This window comes from Mauremys reevesii, linkage group 1, assembly GCF_016161935.1.
Source record: "Mauremys reevesii isolate NIE-2019 linkage group 1, ASM1616193v1, whole genome shotgun sequence".
NCBI lineage: Eukaryota > Metazoa > Chordata > Testudines > Geoemydidae > Mauremys > Mauremys reevesii.
This window is the reverse complement of record NC_052623.1, coordinates 313,781,498-313,803,622: the sequence shown is the minus strand read 5'-3', so window position 1 is coordinate 313,803,622 and position 22,125 is coordinate 313,781,498. Positions and strand designations below refer to the sequence as shown.

Sequence of the window (22,125 nt, the reverse complement as noted above, 5' to 3'; positions counted from 1 at the left end):
TTTGTATTGTAAAATATGACAAACATTTAGATGCATAGGGCCATAACGTTAGCTGATGTAGATCAACAGAAAGGAATGGTGCTATGCAGATTTACACTTGGTGGGGATCTGCCCCATAATCTGTCCTCTGCCTTAATTCTGTCAAAATGTTCTTAGAGACCATTATCCCTGTTTAACTAAGTAATATCCTCAAGCACCATAGCTGTCAGCTGACCGGGATGAGGGGAGTCTGGCCTAGTGGCTGGAGTGGGCAGCAGGCCTAGTGGCTGGAGTCAGAGCTGTAGTCAGTTGCCAAAGCCAGGGGTCAAAACTGCAGGCCAGGAACTGGATACTAGAGCCAGGCAGTCGAGCCAGAGTTTGTAGTCAGGAGCCAAAGCCAGAGCCAGGGGTCAAAGCCAGAGGTCAGGAACTTGAGTGAGCAGGATATCAGGGAACGAGGAGCGCAAGACAGGAAACAGAGGCAAGGCTGGGAACAAGGTAATGCGGGAGCAGGCACAGTGGTGGGCATGAGCATTGAGAAGCCAATAAGCTGCTGCTGTTGCTGGCTTAAGAGCCAGCCTGCTGGCCTCGGCAGCCAAGCAGGTTGCGTGACTAATCAGGCAGCTGTTGCAGGCCATCTGTACTGATGAGACTAGCTCCGCTGCAGGCCCTGATTCCTGGTAATAGTAGAATAATCATTCTTTAAAATATGAATACTCCCAATATTTACCCAGCACAGTTTTTATCCCATATACTGTGCATACATCTGAAATGCCAACTGACAGACCTGGAAGCCCACAATTAGGGAAAAACATTCACAGAAATGAAACAGTGAGGCTAATTAACCATTGGAACAATTTACCCAGAGATGTGGTCAATTATTTATCACTTGGAAGTCTTTAAATCAAAGCTTGCTTTTCTGAAACATATGCCCAGTTCAACCACAAATTGATGGAGTCAATGTGGGAATTATGGATGAAATGCTATGGCCTGTGTTATGCAGGAGGTCAGGCTAGGTTATCATGGGGGTTCTTTCTGGCCTTAACACCTCTGAAACACCTGAGTCTTTCTGACAGAGCAAATGCTCCTCATTAAAGAGATGAGTAAAACCTTTTCTTTCAAAGATGTCCTGGTAAATAACTTGTTCAAATTATAAGTTTAGTTCCTTTTACATTGAAGTTTATTCCTAATAATTCTGTCATTTAGCCTAGAACTGGTTGGAAAGGCATTTTTATTATACAGTAGGTGCTGATTACTTAGTGGCAGCATTACAAGCATTCCTCATAGGAACTAAATAACAAGAACTAGCTTTCTCTTAACTTACTGACTTCATAGAATGGTCCATATTAGAGCGATAGTCAAGAGGCTTCAAATTGTGTACAACTGCAGATACTTCTGTGGTGACTTGGGTATCTAAGGCCATGTCTACACTACCACTTATGTTGGCAAAACTTATGTCACCCAGGCATGTGAAAAAAACACACCCCTGCGTAACATACATTTTGCCGGCATAAGTGGTATCGTGCACAGTGCTTTGTTGGCAGGAAAGCATCTCCCACCGACATAGCTATTGCCGCCCTTTCAGAGTGGTTTAATTATGTCCATATGAGAGCTCTCTCCCGCTGTAAGGTCTCCAGTGTAGACATAGCCTAAGTTAGAAGTGCATTTGAAAACCATAACATTTTCTTCCATTGAGACAGGGGAATACTTTTATGAGTTCCTTCTCCACTTCAGTACATTTCCCTTTAATCTCTGAGTCTAAGTTAATTAAACATGACTTTTACAATCACTGTCTGGAGTTCCTCTCCTCCAGTTCCATCTTAGACCCTTTTCTATTTGACTTCTGCCCCTTGCATTCATCTGAAAACACTCTTGCCAAAATCTCCAATGACTACTTCTTACCCAAACCTCAGAACAAGTAATCCATCCTCATCCTCCTTTACCTGTTAACTGTCTTTGTCACAGCTGACCATACTCCTCTTCTTGAAATCTTTTCCTCACCTTGCCTTCTGTGACTCTGTCCTTCCCTGGTTGTCCTTCTATCTCACTAATCACTCCTTTAGCGTGTCCTTCTGAGGATCCTTCTGTTCCCCCCTCCATCTTTTTGTGGGCGTTCCACAGACCTGTGTCATTGGTCCCCTTCTTTTCTTCTTACTCTCTCTCCTTCTGCCCAAATTAAAACCTCAGCCGGTCTCTCTGACATCTCCTTGTGGATGTTTAGCGGTTAAGTTCAATGTGGCTAAAACATGGCTCTTAATCTTTCATCCAAACATTCCCCACACCTTCTTTCTTGATCACTGTGGTCAACAGCACCATTCTACCTGCCATTTCTCTCCACAGACTGCTCTCCCATTGTTATTACATTCACCACTGAATCTGGACCCTGTTCTGTCTCCCAGCAGAAGTACTCTCTGGTAGACATCATAAAATCGCATGTTCATGAGAAGCATAATTAAGAGCATGGAAAACGCTCTCAAGAAGCAGTTGCAATAGCATCAGTGAAAGGGTCCTGGGGAGGAAGGATATATTGTATACTTCAAGAGGTGAATCAAACTTTGATTTCTAATAATAATTTGAATATACTGCGGTAACAGAGGCTCCTGCAGTTCCTCCCTCAAAGGGTGGGAGAACCTGACCATGAACAATTATCTACATTGGGTTCCAGCACAGATCCCATTTCTTTACTTGCAAGGGGACCCTGCCCATCATGGGCCTTCTTAAATCTCTCTGGATGAGGGATTGAAATGAAAGTCACAAACCACAATGCGTTTGAGGACATTCCCTCCCTGTGGCCCCTGGAAGGGGAGGAGTTGGGGAGTCTACAGGATGCCAATAATCTAGTGTCAGCATAGTGAGTTTGGGAAAATCTGGCTGGGCCTGTGAGTCAGGGTCTGTCTGTCCCTCTTACCCTGGGAATCAGTTGTATTCTCCTCAGGATTGGGGTGAAGGTCCTGGATGGGATTTCCCTCCGCAGCTTCAGGAGTCACTCCTGCAGTCTGCTTCTTTAGGGCAATCCTGCTCATCGCCCCGACTATAGCTTCCGTACTTTTAAAAGCCTCCTTCATCGTACATGATTGAGAGGGCTGGAAGGGTCTGGCACTTCCTCATCTGTGGGGGTCTACACACCCCATCACAACTGCCCATAGATTCTAGTACTGGTTTTATTTCTTCAATGCCCAATTACTGAAGTTTACTGTAAACTATTCTCTGAAGTCTCCAGTTTCCTAGATAACAGTGTATTAATTTAGATTAAATCAGTGTGACAGCAGCCATTTCATCTTTTAATTCCTCTTGTGAATTACTCACAGTTAAAAATTCTCCTCTACTGAGTCCGTGGATGTGTCCAGTTTCAAAATCTGGCTGCTTGTAGGCATCGAAATTGGCCTTCAGCCTTTTTTCCATAGCAGTTATGGCCAGTAAAATTGTTTTTAATGAGACTTCTTCAGAAAACGCTACAGCACCTGACTCCTCTGAGATTATCTCAGAGCACAAAGAAAATGCACAGCTGTTGTGGGAGTCTTGCTATTTACAGCTGTCACCCGCTGTTCATTAGGCCTGGACTTCAGGCTCTCTCTGGATGGATTTCTTGGAAGGTTTTTATTTAGGTGTCATATCACCAGTGAACTTCAAACAAAAAGAACAAACAAACAAACAAACAAACAAAAAACAACTTCAGGCAAAGAAACCCAGAAGATCAGTGCTGAGAAAAGAGAAAACATTCCAAAACCGGAGAATGGCTGGCTGCCACCAGGTTTCGTGACCAGCTCCCAGGTAGAGATGCAAGCAGAATATGGGTGTGTGTTAAGTAGGGCCCCTTCCCTATAAAATAAATGTATAGAGTCCGAGTCTATGTTAATCAGTAACTGTTAACAATGTAACCAGTGGAGTCAAGGGGCCAAATTCAGTGGACATATGTTGATTTACACCAGCCGAGGATGTGGCCCCATGTAGTTAAAATGGGTGTAAATTAGATCAGAATCAAGTTCATAACCTGTAACAAGAACCCTAATCCATGATTATACCTATGCTAATCATGGATAATGCCTTTTTATGCCACTTTACAGGCATTTCCCATTACGAATGTAAAATTACATAGTTATATCATTCCAAATAAAGTAAAAAAAACTGTTATAGATGAGCATTTTGTCTCCTGCTGAGCTCTACCAATTTCAATCAAATAAGGAGGGAAACCAAAGTTATTTTTAAATATTAACCATGTTTTAATCCTCAAGCAAGGATGGGGAGTGGTCAAACATCACCACTGGTCAAAAAAAGTGTGTCAATATTATTTAGTCCAGTAATGAATGGAGAGCAGTTTAAACACATCCCCCTATATTTTCTTTTGTGGGCAGTTTCTTTCATGCTGCACTCACTTGGAAAGTATGGTCAGGGTTTCCTCACCTGTGTTTAATAGTTGGTGAGATCTGAGCTGTATTTTTCTTCAGAGGGAAACATTTCTCAGAAGCCTTTGCAATTGTCTTAACAATGTACTCTTTGTTTCAGTTTTAGTGTCCTTGCTCCCGCAGGACATATGTGCGTGAGTACACATGTGTATTTCTAAATTGTTCCTGGGCTGGTATGATTCACTGTCACAGCAGAATGGTTTCAGAGCTTTCATAGCAGGGAGAGCTGAGCTTGGAACATTGAGTCTTAACTTTAACCACACATTTTTAGACACTCCCATGTGAGCAAATGGGAAGATTTCTTTTCCCCTAAGGGAGTTTGGGATTACTAGCCTTTTCATTACCATTTAAATATATAAAAAATACATGTCTCAAAAATTATATTAAGTGGCATTTCACAAATAAGATCGGTCTATCTTAGGTACTCACAGTGCTAATCGCCATATTATCTTGACTCCAAAAATACCACAATAAGATGAGCAAAAATTAATAAAAATACATGAAAATCTTCAGTCTATTTGATGCTGGCAGGGCAAATAGATACAAAACTGTGCAGAACTTTTCCTGCATTATATTTGTTTGCTGGCATTTTTAATGACATTCACGTTATTCACTCTGGAGTGCTGTCACTGACTAAAACATCAGTTCAGAGTAATCCTGGTATAAATTATATGTGTCTGACCCAAACAAGGCACTGTGGCTTGGAGTATGGCCCTGTCTTGATGTGCTTAAGTTCTAGCTGATATTTATATTCCCTGATTGTACCACAGGATCTGGCCATATTTCAAAGTGGCACACTGACAGCTTGGAAACAGGGTGTAATCCTCTTATCTATTTGGATGCAAGGAAGGCTTTAATTTTAAATTTTCTATGTGTAGTATGGGCAGCTATTTTCATACAGGTTTTTAAAAAATATATCTCCCAAGACAATTTCCCAGATAATTCTGAATTTAAAAAATGAATGAAATGTTCCTGCCTTTCATTTAGCAATACATTTATTTTACACGGTGGTTTGCATCTTCCATTCTCTGCTCTGCAGAGAACTAGAAAGGCACCAGGGCTGTCGAGCAGACGCTGAATGAAGCACACCAGTTTTTAAAAGTGATGCTTCAGGAGAGGCATTGTAAACAAGAGACTATATTTTCTTTTCTGAAATACACTGCTAGCATGACTTTAGGCATGGGGACCAGCTATGTTGAAGATGATGTTTTCGTGACCTAGGTTCTTCAGAGAATGTCATAAATCATAAGCCATTTGTGATCAACTATTTGCTGTTTAAATGAAGGCAAATGGAAGACTAGTAATATCCCTGAATGAGTCAGAGATTTCAACATCACTCACTGCCAGCGGGAGCCACAATTAAATGAATGATTTCTTTGTTTTGTATTTCCTTTTAACTTTGTTGTAGCCACAGAGAATTTATTTTGGGGGGAAAGAGGTTAAATGAAAATCTAAGAGATTCTCTTAATCTTTTCGGCAAGCATCCTTTAGCCTCAGATGATCCCCCATTTTATTGGTGGGCCATCGCCAGCCCTCTGCTCCACAGAGATTGGAATGTGCAGCAATATGAGGCAAACAGATGGTGTGGATCAGAGATTTTCCACTTTTCCACTCAGAAATTAGGAAGGATGGAAAAAATTAGAGCTGGACTCCAGAGGAGTGCTGCTTCATGTGTTCACTGTATGTACGTGTTCATGCACTACATGAAGCAAACACTGTTCTGTGGCTTAGGAAACTGTATTACAGTTTTGAAACACTTCTTCACATCACTCCCTTTAAAGACATCTCATAAAGGATATATCATAAGGACATGCGGCATGTGAAACAGATGCACTTCTGTGGAGTATTACATTTCCCGTTCATTGCTCATCTTTAATCATGTTTTACAAACAACTGTGTCATATGAGAACATGACATTTATTAAAAAGATACTGCTTTGAGGATACATAGACTTCTGTTACTAGCCATGTTACGTGAATAAAGACCTTGAATTATGCATTCTAAACACACGCATACAGTTAAACACAGACCTCCTGAGAAAATCCTATAGACTTGGCAAATGTTATTTCATTCAGAATTTGAATCTGAGAGTTGTTGGGGTTTTTTGTATGTCAATACTCCATTATATGGGTGACAAGGCACATTGACAGCTTTGGGGGCATTGGGCTATATTAATGATTTTACTCCAGGTACCATATTGATTGCAGCAATCTAGAGTAATCTACAATATCAGCCCTGCAAAGTTCACACTGATCATTGTGAAGTCCACAATCTCCTCCATTGCCTCTTGTTCACTGTTCTATACCCATTTACTAATGTCTCACTGTAAGCAAAAGCTATTCCATTAAAGGAGTTATCATGGTATAAGAACCAGAGAAGAGCAACTTTTGGATCCAGAACTGAACTTTTCCCAAGGTCTCAATGAGTATTCAAGACCTGGCTCCATAGGCGCCGACTCCATGGGTGCTTCGGGGCTCAAGCACCCACTGAAAAAAAACAGGGGGTGCTCAGCACCCAGAGGGCTGGATTAATCTCTGGTGGGCCCTGGTGCCCAGATCATGGCCCCACCCCCTGCTCCGCTTGCCGCTCTGCCCCGAGGCGCCACCCCTGCTCGGCCTCTTCCTATGAGGCCCTGCCCACTGCTCACACGAGGGGCGATGGGGCAGAAAGGAGCATCCACCAGCAAAACCAAAAGTCAGCGCCTGGGCCTGGCCCATTATAAATATGGGGACTAGAATGAAGCTTGGACCTAGATCCAAGCTTTCCAAAAGTTTTGGGAGTGTTCAGAGTAGGCAATAAGCAATTTGTGGTCACCTATCTGCTGTTTAAATGAAGGCAAATGGACAACTAGTCCTATCCCTAAATGAATCAGGGATTTCAACATCACTCACTTGCTGAAAAGTACTGGAAATCATCAGAACATGGTCATGTTTGTTTGGGGAGCGAGGGGCTGTGAAGTGCTTTCTTTACCTTTAGGGATTTTTATAGTGTCAATTTATTGTAGTGTTTGAGCACTTAAATCAACTTCTTTCACCACCAGCTAGAAGCAGTTGCTTGAGAACAACACAAAAAGCTCCTTTTCCCCAAGCACGGAAGATATAATAGTCCCTCCTCAGGATTCCCACTCCTTGCCACCCTAGGAAGCTTGGTAGCAAACTCAGGCCTGGTCTACACTAGGACTTTAATTCGAATTTATCAGCGTTAATTCGAACTAACCGCTCAACCGTCCACACCAGGAAGGCATTTAATTCGAACTAGAGGGCTCTTTAGTTCGAATTTGGTACTCCACCCCGGCAGGTGGAGTAACGCTAAATTCGCACTTGCTAGCTCGAATTAGGCTTGGTGTGGATGCTAATCGAACTTAGCAGCTCCGGGAGCTATCCCACAGTGCACCACTCTGTTGACGCTCTGGACAGCAGTCCGAGCTTGGATTCTCTGGCCAGCCACACAGGAAATGACCCGCGAAAATTTGAATTCATTTTCCTGTCTGGGCGGTTTGAATCTGACGTTCTGGTTGCACATCGGGGCGAGCTCCGCAGCACCTGCAACGATGCAGAGCTCTCCAGCAGAGGAGTCCGGGCAATCCCAGAATAGAAAGAGGTCCCCAGCATGGACTGACCGGGAAGTCCAGGATCTGATCGCTGTGTGGGGCGAGGAGTCTGTGCTTTCGGAGCTGCGCTCCAACAAGCGGAACGCGAAGACCTTCGAGAAGGTCTCTAAAGCCATGAAAGAGAAAGGATACAGCCGGGATGCGATGCAGTGCCGCGTGAAAGTGAAGGACCTAAGACAAGGGTATCAAAAAGTCAGAGCGGCAAACGGACGCTCCGGAGCCCAGCCCCAGACATGCCGCTTCTACGAGGCACTGCATGCCATTCTAGGTGGGTCTGCCACCAGTGCCCCACCAGTGACGGTGGACTCCGAGGACGGAATAGTGTACCGGGACAGTTCCTCCTCCCTGTTCGCCGATGGGGAAGATGAGGAAGGGTCTTTTGAGGACGGCGCAGGCGACATCGAACCCACTCCCGCTTTCCCTGACAGCCAGGATCTCTTCATCACCCTCACAGAGATCCCCTACCAACCGTCCCCGCCCGTTAACCCGGACTCGGAATCAGGGGAAGGATCAGGCGGTAAGTGCTACAAACAGGGAAACATTTATTTTTTTAAGAAACAGGGATATATATAAAAAATAGAAATACTATATAAAAATTTTTAAATATGAAACTATACAAACAGCAGGTCTACACATATAGGAATGGAGCAATAGTCCTCTGGGGATAGTTCAAAAAAGCTCTCAGAGAGCAGCTGGAAAAGCCTCAGCAAGAGGTTTCTTGGGAGAGGTGCTTTATTGGGTGCTCCGTTGAAGCACACTCTTCCGCGCCATGCCATCCTCAGGTACAGGGGGACCATCGCCTCCGAGCATGGCAGCGTAGGGTCCTGGTCTGTGCAGGGCTTCTGTTAACATCCGCTCTCTCTGTGTGCGCCTGACACGCCTCAGGGTGATGTCGTTGTGGAAGTGCTGCATCTAATTAGTGGAATTAGTGTACTGTTACTATTGTGCATGGTAGACTTTTACTTTGCATAAGAATGACCCTCGCTTAACAGAGTTTTACTTTGCATAAGAATGACCCTCGCTTAACAGAGTTTTACTTTGCATAAGAATGACCTCGCTTAACAGCCACGTGTGGCAGGCCTCAGAGGAAAAGCATACAGGGTCTTTCCTGCTCACTGGCGGGAGATGCCGCATAACGCTCATCTTTTCTGCTTTGCACATTGCCTCCAGCAGGAGAGCACAGCTAAGCACTAACTGATAAGCACTCTGTACTGTAAGGCTTACCAGGACTTTGTGCAAGAGGGATGCAGCTGTCTCTCCTCGCATGCGCTATCCAGTGCAATGGCGCCGCCAATGAGAGCGTATTCAAATCTCGGACTAGTTCTGAGATCTCCTGAGACTTGGTTCCCTCTTTGGTCTTGTTCACTGAAACTGACTAGACTGTGTTTACTGTTGGCAAACATGTATGTGTTCAAGGAAATCACCTACTTTTTCACATCACACAGCTTCGGCTACTTCCCGACTGCCCGCCATCCCCTCGCAGAGGCTGGCTCGGATTAGACGCCGAAAGAAAAGACAAGGGACGACATGTTCCAGGAACTGATGGCCAGCTCCAGAGCGGAGGCGGCAGAGCAGAGACAGTCGAGGAGAGCCTGTGTCAGCAGCATCGCACACACCTGGAACGGGAGGATAGGTGGCGGCAGGAAGACCAGCAGGCGACTCAAACGCTGCTTGGTCTAATGAGGGAGCAAACGGAGACGCCCGGCGCCTTGTAGATGTTCTTCAAGACCGCAGTCAGGAGGAGAGAGCCCCCTGCAGTGCATCTGCAACCGCTCCAACGCCAAGAAGTCCTGTCCCCTCACCCAAAGTGACAAGACGGAGGGGCGGTAGGGGCCGTGAGAACTGTCCCTGCACCGCAGCACACCGATAATGTTAGAGACAACTGTCGCGCTGTAAATTTGTACAAGCTCTTTCTTTACAGCATCAACCAGTCCCAACTCCAAGTTCAAACCCCACTGTGTATTACATTATTAAAAGCGGTTTGGTGTTACTGACTGTTTCCGTCACGTTTCTGGTGTCAGAAGACTTTCTGTTGTTCTGTGGGGAATTGTAATGTCACTGCATAGCCCACAGTGCCATGCTACAGACTTGGCTGCAGGGTCAACTGCAGGGCACACACAGACTGCAGTCACTAGGCACCAGGGACAGTCTGTGTGGTGTATGCTGCCCCGGTCTTTCCTTGAGGTGTATGCTTGTGCAGGGTCCTGGTGCCTGACATCCCGAATGTAAAGGCAGGCTTCCTTCACATGCATTTGGACCGTAGTCACGATCCTCCCCGGTGCCCCGAGCCCCAAAAAGAAACCTCATCCAGGGGCAGATACTCACCCTTCCCCACACCCTCACCCTTCCAACGCCCAAACCCACAGCCGTCATGGTAACCCCTATCCAAGGACGGCACCCTCGCCTTCCTGCAAACCCACCCATCAGTGCACACCTTAACCAGCACAGAATGCTTCCATGTTTCAACGAAGAAACAGAAATGCAAAGTCAACGAAAGATTTATTATTAATTACTAAAACATGTCCTTAGTTTTAAAACGTCCTTGGGAAGTGGGGAAAACTTGGTTTATGATCAGGCTCTCTTAAAATCAAGTGGACAGTCACAGGTTACCCTGCTCTGCGAGGAAACTCGCTTTCAAAGCCTCCCTGATGCATATCGCTTCCCGCTGGGATATTCTCTCAGCACGGGTGTCTGGCTGATCGTAAACAGCAGCCAGGCGATTTGCCTCAACCTCCCAAGCGGCCAAAAAGGTCTCGCCTTGCTCTCACAGAGATTGTGGAGCACACAGCAAGCAGCAATAACTACGGGGATATTCTTTTCGCTGATGTCCGACCGAGTCAGTAAGGTCCGCCATCTCCCCTTGAGACGTCCGAAAGCACACTCCACCACCATTCTGCACTTGCTCAGCCGGTAGTTGAAGAGTTCCTTTTCAGTGTCCAAGGCGCCTGTATAGGGCTTCATGAGCCAGGGCATTAGCGGGTAGGCCGGGTCCCCGAGGATCACTGTAGGCATCTGCACATCCCCAACCGTTATTTTGTGGTCCGGGAAGAAAGTGCCTGCCTGGAGGCGTCTAAACAGACCAGAGTTCCTGAACACACGCGCGTCATGAACCTTGCCCACCCACCCGACGTTGATGTTGGTAAAACGTCCCCTATGGTCCACCACAGCTTGCAGCACCATTGAAAAGTAGCCCTTTCGGTTAATGTACTCGCTGGCCTGGTGGGCTGGTGCCAGGATAGGGATGTGAGTCCCATCTATAGCCCCACCGCAGTTTGGGAATCCCATCGCGGCGAAGCCATCTATGATGGCCTGGACATTTCCGACAGTCACTACCTTTGAGAGCAGTTGCTCAACGATTGCGTGGGCTACTTCAATGACAGCAATCCCCACGGTAGATTTGCCCACGCCAAAGTGGTTCGCTACTGACCGGTAGCTGTCTGGCGTGGCAAGTTTCCAGAGGGCTATGGCGACTCGCTTCTGCACAGTCAGGGCTGCTCGCATCCTTGTGTCCTGGCGCTTCAGGGCAGGGGACAGCAAGTCACACAGTTCAAGGAAAGTGCCCTTACGCATCCTGAAGTTTCGCAGCCACTCTGTGTCATCCCAGACCTGCAGCACTATGCGGTCCCACCAGTCTGTGCTTGTTTCCGGCCCAGAATCGCTGTTCCACACCATGAACTTGACCCATTGCCACCATGATCTCCACTGCCCGGCGTACCCTGCTTTCTGAGAGGTCTGCGCCACTCTCCTCACCGTGCTGCCGGAGCCTCCTCGCCCGGTTTCTCAGCATCTGACTGTGGAAGAGGTGGACGATAACGTGCGAGGAGTTGACAACGGCCATAAGAGCACCGAAGAACGCAGCGGGCTCCATGCACGCAGAGCTGAGGCGACCGCGCTGTAACCGACCAGAGAAGGGCGCGAACAGATTTCCCGCCGGCGCTTTCAAGGAAGAGAGGGAGGGCGGGATTGACGGTTCAATGACGACACATTTTTCCCCCCAGCATGCATTGGGGTGAAATCCCACAATTCCAATGGGCAGCGGGGAGTGCGGGAACTGTGGGATAGCTTCCCACAGTGCACCGCTTCCAAAGTCGAAGCTGGCCCCGTGAATGTGGACTCAGAAGTTCGAATTTGTGTATTTAGTATGGATACACAAATTCGACTTATTAAGGTCGAATCCACAAATTCGACTTAAGTAGATTCGAAATAGTCCTGTAGTGTAGACAAGCCCTCAGAATCCAAGCTTGGGGCCCCCCCTCTTCCCCCCTCCTCCAGTACATGGCAGCACATTCTGCTACCACTTGATTGCCAGACTGGCCTGATGTATTTTCAACATTCCTTGTCATTCTCACTGATATTTTTACTATCTTTAGCTTTTGCTGTCATTTATAGCTGGGTGAATTCCTCCTTAGCTGCTACAGTGGTTCTGCTGGCTTGTTTAAATAGATTCTGAGTTCTTGCATAAAAATGAAACTCTCTGCTCCAAAGGAGAAGGGAAAGAAGCCTTTCTCTCTGTGTGTGACTCCCAGACCCCTGAAGCATGGCTAAGGAGAACCATTAGGAAAACCATGACTACTATAAACAGAGGTTTAAGCTTCTGAAGACCCATGCTAGCAAAAGTATAATAAGCTTTTCAGAACTGTGTTTGTTTGGGTTATGTTAAGCTGAAGTAACAATTAATATCTAATTCTTAAATGGGTTTTAAAGGTCAGACAGCCAAGATAATGTAACAAGATTTTAAAGACAAGTGATTGTCCAAAAAGAGACCCCCAGCCTGGTGTAAGAATCTCAGTCATATTCTCTCTCCTTAGTACAAACACCAGTTGCCTCATCTCATTCTCTTTCCTTCCCAGAGGAAATGAGAGAAGGCAATTACAGCTGCTTATCCTTAGAGGCAGAGCACCATTAAGTAAGAGGAAAAGTTCACTATGCATGCTGAGTAGTCCTAGCTTAAAAGAGAGAGAAGAAGATTGTTCTTTGGGTTTTTTCTTGCTGCTAAAGGAGCAGGGGGGAGAGGGATTAGTCGAAAGCAAGGGCCTGTCAGCCAACACTATCTAATTGTGTGTGCTAAGTATTTTATGTGCAGAAGGCATTACAAAGATAATATTGCTTTTCAAAGCAGTGTTGGCAGGTTACCCATATGAGAACTGGATAGTGGACAAGCCTCCAAGAGACCGCATAAATGATCAGCAATGATTTGTTGTCAGTGGGGGAATAAGAATCTGAAGTATGCACATAGCAGAGCACCCCAGAAGTAGAATCAAATGGAACTCCTGGGCCAGAATCCCCTTTAAAACAGAAAGCTACCCACTGCAACTAAAGGGGAAACTGGCAGGTACTGTATATTCTGGCTCTCAAAGAGTTTTCATCAGCATAACAAAGCTTCCATCCCTAAATTTTCCCTAGCAGACCACATATGATGTCTAAAGAGGGCCAGCTTTAATGAGCCACTTGCTTCTCCCACACCATCCTTCACCAATCACATTCCTCATGCTTTTAGCCTGCCTCCCAGAGATTCCCATCTCACCTGAGAAAGATGATCAAATCCATCCCCAGGTGTCTCCCATCAGGCTTGCTCACACCCACACAAACCACACACAGAGAAAAGAGAAAAACACCCTTGGGGGAAAAAAAGAGAGTTAACTTGCCATCAATTGAGAGAATGTGCTCCTACAAGTTCCCATATTAGCATTGCTACCAGATGTTTCACATCAGCAGGCTATATCTAGGAGGAGGCCAGTGATCTCCCAGTTTAACTTATCTGAACCTGATGAAACTAAGATAGAACAAAAATGGAACAAAATCATCAAAAAGAGCTAGTCAGCAAGAAAAAAACATATACATCCTCCATTGGTTATCTCCTCAAACTACTCATCCACCCATAGGAGCTAAATAGGCCTGGTAGCAGCCCTCTTGCTAGTGATAGACTAGAATAGATCTGTCACTGAACATGGATTTGGCCATGAAAAGCTATCTCCTGTGATACTGAGCCAGCTGATTCTGATCATGGGAGGGACAATAAGCCTCAAGTCAAAGTGGACATTCCACGATAGACGTAAATATTAATATATTTGCATTTTGAGTTAGCTGGCAGTTCTAGACACAGCTGTTGAATTTGTACTTGTTCATGTTGTTTCTGCTTGACACTGTGGCTATTTTTCATGTCTGTGTATAGTAAACCAAGAATTTGTTACTAAGTACTTATTTAAAATTATTCATGGAGAAGAATAGCTTGAGCTGTAGCAAAGCTAAAGGTGTTTTTTAATCCAAAATTGGTACACAAATGCAGTTACATTTAACTAACTTAAATCAGGGGGGTGCACAGGAATTTAAATTTGATTGCTTTTGAAGGGGCACGTTACACACACCCAAATGAAAGGTTCATGGGACACCCCCTCCCCCAATTTCTCAGGATGCCTCTGGTGGGGATACCCCACAGCAAGGAGGCAGTGGCTCCTCAAGGCAGCAGCACCCTCCTTGTCCCTGCAGCCCTGGGAGGGAGGAAGCAGCAGGGCAGCTGGCTGCCAGCTGAGCACCTCCTCCCCTCAACCTGTAGAGCTGCTGCTTCTCCTTCCCTGCTGCCGGAGTCCCAGTACTACTACCTGCTTTGGATTGAACCCCTCCCACACTCCAACCCCCCTGCCTCAGCCCAGATCCCCCTCATGCACCCTAAACCCCTCATTTCTGGCCCCACCCTGGAGATGAAACTCCAGTCCGGAGCCCCCGCCCACCCTCCAAACCCCTCAGCCCCTCCTGTACCCTAAACCCCTCATCCCTGGCCCCACCCCAGAACTCTCATCCCCCAGCTGATGCCCTCACCCTCTCCTGCACCCCAGCCCCCTAGGTTGACCAGAGAGCAAGTTTGAAAAATCAGGACAGAGTATGGGGGGTAATAGATGCCTATATAAGAAAAAGCCCCAACTATTGGGACTGTCCCTATAAAATTGGGACATCTGGTCATCCTACAACCCTCTGCCCCAGCCCAGATAAAATGAGTGAGTGAGGGTGGAGGAGAGCAAGTGACAGAGGGAGGGGGATGGAGTGAGCGGGGGGCAGAACCTCTGAGAAGGGGCAGGGCAGGGGTAGAGCCTCGGGGAAGCGGGTAGCAAGGGTGTTTGGTTTTGTGCAATTAGAAAGTTGGCAACCCTATGAGGTGAGTCAGGGGGTGGAGGCAGAGACAATCTGTGGGACTCCAGCAGCAGGGAAGAAGCAGCAGCAGCAGCTGTAGGACTGGGAGGAGGAGGAGCTCAGCTGGCAGCCAGCTGCCCTGCTGCTTCCTCCCTCCCTGGACTACATGTACACACAGAGCTGTGCCCCTGCTTACCCCCCTTTGTGCATGCCCATGCTTTAAACTTAAGTATGCAGAGCAGGGACTATGCCTTCTTCTTTATTTATACAGCACTCAGTAAACTGGGGACTACTGGAAATGAATATATAATTTAATAAACACTGATAACAGTAGACAATTCAAAATGTACAGTGCAAAAATGCAAAATAACCTTTACAAATACATCTTACTGGAGGAAAGGAAAAGAAAAAGAATCCCTAACCATTTTCAACAGGGAAAAATATTCTTCATATTACTATGCCAACAATGTGAAAGTTAGGCTCACACCTGGTTATGAGGTCAGCAGCCTGCACATTGGCAGAAAAGTGCCAAAACTGTGTAAAAATAATCCAGACGCCATTGAACATGAAGTGTGCTTTCCAGTCCAGGAACAGTGTAGATGTGGAACAGTACACTTTCAAATGCCATATAGAAGACACGTGCAAATCTCTAACGTAAATACATGCAATGCATTTCTTGTAGGAGGGTTTACATTTCCTGTTGGACCATAGTTTAAAGTATTGTGAGAGTGGGTTACATTTTGTGCAGCTTCCTGTTTTCTTTAAACTACTTGTCATAAGAATGAATTGTGTTGTGCCACCCAGGAAAGGATGTCAAACAGGCAGGCAGAAATGGGAGTCTGAACAGAAAGGCATAGATCAGAGGTGGTGCATTTGGGATTGATTGGTATAAAGACAGTAGCTTGAGCCATGTAACTAGCTGAGATTTCCCTGGTGTGAACTGTAGAGAGAGAAGAGGTGAGGACCAAACCCTGCAGAATTTGAACAGGTACTGGGAGGGGAAGGAATAGGAACACCCCAAAGAAGAAGAGATTTGAGAGATCAGAAGAGATGCCGGGGAGCACAGGATCTCTGACCCCTATGAGGAAGACAGAAGGAAGGAGTGATTGACCACATTGAAATTGGCCAATAAATCAAGATGAATGAGGATGGACAACAAGTCTGGTGACATGGGTGACTTTGTTAAGGGCAGGTTGAGTGGAGTCTAGGTAGCAGAAGCCAGATTGGAGGGATTCCAGGAGATAGTTAGGAGTCAGGCCACTGAGGCATCTGGTATAAATGATGGGTTCAAGGAATCTGAAGACAGAGGGAGTTGGAGCAGTAGCTGGAAATAGCAGTGGAGTCAAGCAGAGTTTTATTGAGCATAGGAGAGAAAATGACACACTTGAACTTAGAGGGTGAAGAGCTGGATGAGAGAAGGGTGAAGGATGGGTTAAGAGTAGGAGGAAGGGAGGTCAGAAGCAGGAAGGAAATGGAGTTGTGGTTGCAGGTGGAGGTAACTGTTGGTAATGGAGACAGGGAGAAATAATTCCAAGATAGATTCAGGGATTAAGGAGGAGGAGTTGTAGGGAAAGAAAAGAGGAGGAGCAAACAAGTGGGATGGAGAGAGAGGAAGTGGTAGCATATGGGATAGTGCATCAAATTTCTCTGAAGAAATTAGCAAGGTGCTGGCAGTTTGCAAGAGCAGGATTAATTTGGGGAGAATTAAAAAAAAAAAGAAGGCAGCACAGCTGAAGGAGGTGAGAACAAAGATGTGCTGGAGGAGGTCTGCATGGTCCCTCAATTTTGTCCAGGTGCATTCACTTGTGTAAGCTGAGGTGAGGAGGAATCAGATGTGAGGAATGAACCAGGGCGTGGGGAAAAGGAAGCAAAAGAGAAAAGTATGGAGGTTGGACTTGTAGGATGCTGGTAAAGGAAGATATACCAATCTCCTAGAGCTGGAAGGGATCTTGAAAGGTCATTGAGTCCAGCCCCCTGCCTTCACTAGCAGAACCAATTTTTGCCCCAGATCCCTAAGTGGCCCCCTTAAGGATTGAATTTATAACCCTGGGTTTAGCAGGCTAATGCTCAAACCACTGAGCTATCCCTCCCCCTCTTAAGGTGGATGATCGGTTTGTGTGGAATGAGCAGCAGAGACATTAATGGCATGGGATGCAACAAAGGAGCACTACTGACCATTCCAGTTCCCCTCTTTCATAATCTCATAAATGTGGACTGGACCAGAGCAGTTGCACGTTTCTGTCTCCTACACAGTACAGGCTGGATTCTTTATTCCTTGTGTACTCAAAACTCTGGTTGATTTAATTGTGAGTTTGGGATGTTCAAGGAATGCAGGATCTGGACATATTACTGGGAATTCAAATTTTGGCATGCCAATTTTTATAACAAAGTTTGCTTGAAGGAGAATTAGCCAAGGTACAACATGAATCCAGCCTAACAACCATAATTAAAATGTGAATGGAAATGCTTTCAATGTAATGCTCTTTATTGCAATGTTTCAGAAATTAAGTTTTAACAACAGTATAAATAATAGGTTCCCATATGATAGGAAAGCATGAACAAAATGTAAGGAAAAAATAAAGAAAATACAAGTAGAGCTGACTTAGTACTGAATTTGACATGGTCCAAAGAGCATAGGACCAAATTCTTCCTTGGTGTAACTAAATAAACATCATAGAGTTATACCAGGGGAAAATTGGGTGCATTTCTTCTTATTATCATTAGTTACTATTAGTACTGTTGTATTAGTGCCTAGAGGATCCAACCAAGGTCAGGTTCCCATTTCACTATGCACTGCACAAAAATATAGTGACAGTAAATGCCCCAGAGAGTTTTGCCATTGACTGCAAAGGCACAAGAATGGCAGCCTAATTGATTTGCCCAAGGACCAGTCTGCAGTGGAAAATGGAATTGAATCCAGATCTACAAAGTCCTAGTCAGATGCCTTAGCCACAAGGTCATCCTTCCTCTCAAGTACATCAATTTCTTCTTGGCTGGAAGGAAAATTACTGTGATATGGAAGAGAAAGTAAATGTAAAGTGGAAGAAAAACTGAACGCTTCTCAGAACTTTGAAAAGGATATGGAAGACCAAGGACCCCAGGATAAAACAAAATACAGCGGTGTACCAGCAGTGTAGGCCATATTAGGCAGAAATGATAATGGGCTTCCAGGCCTAAGCATGCATCAAACCTGTAAAATTTCAGTCCAGTTTCTAGTGGCCCTGTGGCCACATTACAAAAATTACCATCACAATCAGTTCTAATTGGCTCTCTTGTTAGAAGTCTCAGCAGGAAGGCCTGAGATTGAAGAAGCATAGAAAATGAGCTTCTATCTGATTAGCTACTACTATCCCAGTGACTAACAGCTCAGAGTTGTGGCACATAAGCAGTACAGTGTACAAGTGTGTGCACTGCTGCTGCCTGTTTTGTACTCCTGTGGATAAAGAAAGGAATTCAGTACCCAGTGGTGCCAAGCAGGTACTTCTCTCAAGCACTAAATTAAATTTAAAAATCCAGGTCTGGCTTCTGCATTCAGTTGAGCTGTTCAACAAAACACACAGCCACACAGAAATATCATTTGTATCTCCACAAAGAATCATAGCATCATAGAAGATTCACGTTGGAAGAGACCTCAGGAGGTCATCTAGTCGAACCCCCTGCTCAAAGCAGGACCAAGCACAACTAAATCATCCCAGTCAGGGCTTTGTCAAGCTGGGCCTTAAAAATCTCTAAGGATGGAGATTTCACCACCTCCTTAGGTAACACATTCCAGTGCTTCACCACACTCCTACTGAAATAGTTTTTCCTAATATCCAACCTAGACCTCCACCACTGCAATTTGAGACCATTGCTCCTTGTTCTGTCATCTGCCACCACTGACAACAGCCTTGCTCCACCCTCTTTGGAACCCCCCTTCAAATAGTTGAAGGCTGCTATCAAATCCTCCCTCACTCTTCTTTTCTGCAGACTAAATAAGCCCAGTTCCCTCAGCCTCTCCTCATAAGTCATGTGCCCCAGCCTCCTAATCATTTTTGTTGCCCTCCGCTGGACTCTTTCCAATTTTTCCACATTCTTCTTGTAGTGTGGGGCCCAAAACTGGACACAGTACTCCAGATGAGTCCTCACCAATGCCAAATAGAAGGGAATGATCATGTCCCTCAATCTGCTGGCAATGTTCCTACTTATACAGCCCAAAATGCCGTTAGCCTTCTTGGCAACAAGGGCAGACTGTTGACTCATATCCAGCTTCTCGTCCACCATAACCCTAGGTCCTTTTCTGCAGAACTACTGCCTAGCCACTTACTCCCTAGTCTGTAGCAGTGCATGGGATTCTTCTGTCCGAAGTGCAGGACTCTGCACTTGTCCTTGTTGAACCTCATCAGATTTCTTTTGGCTCAATCCTCTAATTTCTCTAGGTCCCTCTATATCCTATCCCTACCCCACAGTGTATCTACCACTCTTCCCGGTTTAGTGTCATCTGCAAACTTGCTGAGGGTGTGGTCCATGCATCCTCCAGATCATTAATGATCAATCTCTCCCCACAGCTTAGTGTCATCCATGAACTTGCTGAGGGTGCAATCCATCCCATCATCCAGATCATTAAAGAACATGTTGAACAAAACAATCCCCAGGACCCACCCCTGGGGCACTCTGCTTGACACCGGCTGCCAACTAGACATCGAGCCATTGTCACTACCTGTTGAGTCCGATGATCTGGCCAGTTTTTATCCACCTTATAGTCCATTCATCCAATCCATACTTCTTTAGCTTGCTGGAAAGAATACTGTGGGAGACCATATAAAAAGCTTTACTAAAGTCAAGGTATATCATGTCCACTGCTTTCCCCATATCCACAGATCCAGTTATCTCATCATAGAAGGCAATCAGGTTGGTCAGTTAAGAAGTTCATTATACTTCTTTTCTCTTGCACAAAACAGCAATCCTGAGTCTGCAGAGCCAAAATATCACTCTACATGGCAGCGAAAACTCGTTTGTATTTTGAAAGCAAATAGAGCTTCAAGATTGAATAACAATGCTATATTCCCTTGTTCCTGTATGTGATAGTGTTGCACAGACAGCCATTGTGGCATTGTTAAATGTGAATGGTGCCTCTAGTATAAGTATTATGCATATTATTCAGTGCAACTTCTCTCACATACCCATATTCATGAGTATCTGTTAAAGTATCCTTGATTCAATGCATTATGTAAGTGAAATACTGGAAAATATTGCCCCCTTGGTGGACTGCAACATTCAGAAAACAGTACTGAATCTATTTAGAAATACAGCCCTAAAGATAGATAATCCAGAATTAGGAATGCATACAGCCACACAGAGCTCTAGAAATGTCTACACTTGTATTTTGCTGATAGGCATTAAGCTCTCACTAACTATCTTTGTATCTGTTTTTCCTAATGTATATTGGAAATATATGGCTCATTCTCCCTCCAGCTCAGTTACGTTATCTTTCTTTTTCTCCCTTTCCTTAAACAGATTCGGAAAGGACTTTGTTATGAGTCTTTTGTGGATGGTGAAGATTGAGAGAGTTTGTTATTTCTTTGTTACTCAGGTTTACAAATTGGGGGTTTTATTATCTCTGTGGCTGCTTCTGGATCTCCAGATAATAGCAATGTCTCTAATGGGACTAATTACATGCTTAAAATTAGGCAATTGTCAATATTTTCATGTTTTCAAACCAGTTCTAATGCCTATAGTGCATATGGACAGCTACAGGACTGGCATATAGCACCAGCATGCGTCCCTATCAAGAGCGGTGAAAATGGGGTTTTATTTAATATGTCCTACCACACTCACCTGATTAGAAACATAAGATGGACAAATATATGAGCTAGGAGTTATGGCAGTTTACACCTCAACAGCTGTCTCCTCTGTTTTCTTTGACCAAGAAATCTTCATATAGCAAAAACAGTTTAAAGGTTTCTTTTACTTTTTTTTACCAATAGGCAAAATATTCCCAGTTCTAGTAATATTCCCCATTAGGTTCCCAATCTTGCAAAAATTTAAGTGGGTGCTTATTTTTGTTACCAGGGTCTCCATCTAGTCACAGTGGAGTTATGCATCTGCTTAAGTGTTTGCAGGACCACAGCTTATATGTATAGTGAGTACTTGCTCAAAGAGATAATATCTTACCTATGAGTAGAAAGGTTAAAAAAGCCATTTTGACTGCATCTCCATAAAAATTACATGCCAAAAATTAGCTTAAAAAGTCATTTAGTAGATCTGTTAGACATTTTTAAACCCAAAACTTTCCCACTGAAAAATGAGATTCAATGTGAACATTTTTCAGTGTAAAAATGTCATTGTTGACATAATATAAAAACTCCAATAGCAAATTTCTAGATATTTCAAATTTGAATTTTGTTTGCTTCAGTTTTCAAAACTGATTTTTTTTCAAAATTTCAAATTTTTGCATTCTCCTTTTTCCAATACTGAATGCAACAGACTGAATGATGTCTGAACTTTGGGTTTTTCCCCACTTTTTCTTTTTTCCACTCTGTAATTTTTCAAAATATCATACTATCTGTGAGGTAAAGTGGTATTACTAACTCCATTTTACAGATGAGAAAATTGAGATGAAGTGACTTCTCTGAGGCCACATAACGAATCAGTGGCAGAGTCAGGACTAGCCCTTAGGACTTCCTAACTTTAGTTGCAATTATGAGTTTTAAGCACTTCTGAAAAATCAGGCCTCATTGTCTCAAGATGAACACCCAGAAAATGAGGAACACACAATTATTGGTCACCTGTGAAAAGTTTAGTTTAAGGAATTCTGTGGCAGAGACAGGGATAGAATCCAGTCCTCCAGAGTGGCATTCAACCACCGTGACTTTGAGACTATCTTTTTTGCCCTGCAATCCTCCTACCTCGTTCACTACACACCTGGAAAAAAGTTGACAGGTGTCCTATTGATGACAGCCACATTCATTACACAGCCCTGATCCTTCCCCGAAAAACCATCCATCCTGTGCAGGATTTCAATGAAAAAAA

At 44.7% G+C, this 22,125-nt stretch overlaps 1 long non-coding RNA gene across 1 annotated transcript in view; it reads right to left on the bottom strand.

Annotated features, from left to right (window-relative positions):
* The window catches only part of LOC120395656, a 29,449-nt gene extending 15,821 nt beyond the window's left edge, over nucleotides 1-13,628 (bottom strand). Inside the window, exon 1 of the long non-coding RNA XR_005592734.1 lies at nucleotides 13,517-13,628. This is a non-coding gene — a long non-coding RNA (uncharacterized LOC120395656). The remainder of the gene's footprint in view (nucleotides 1-13,516) is intronic.
* Between the last annotated feature and the right edge of the window lie 8,497 nt (nucleotides 13,629-22,125).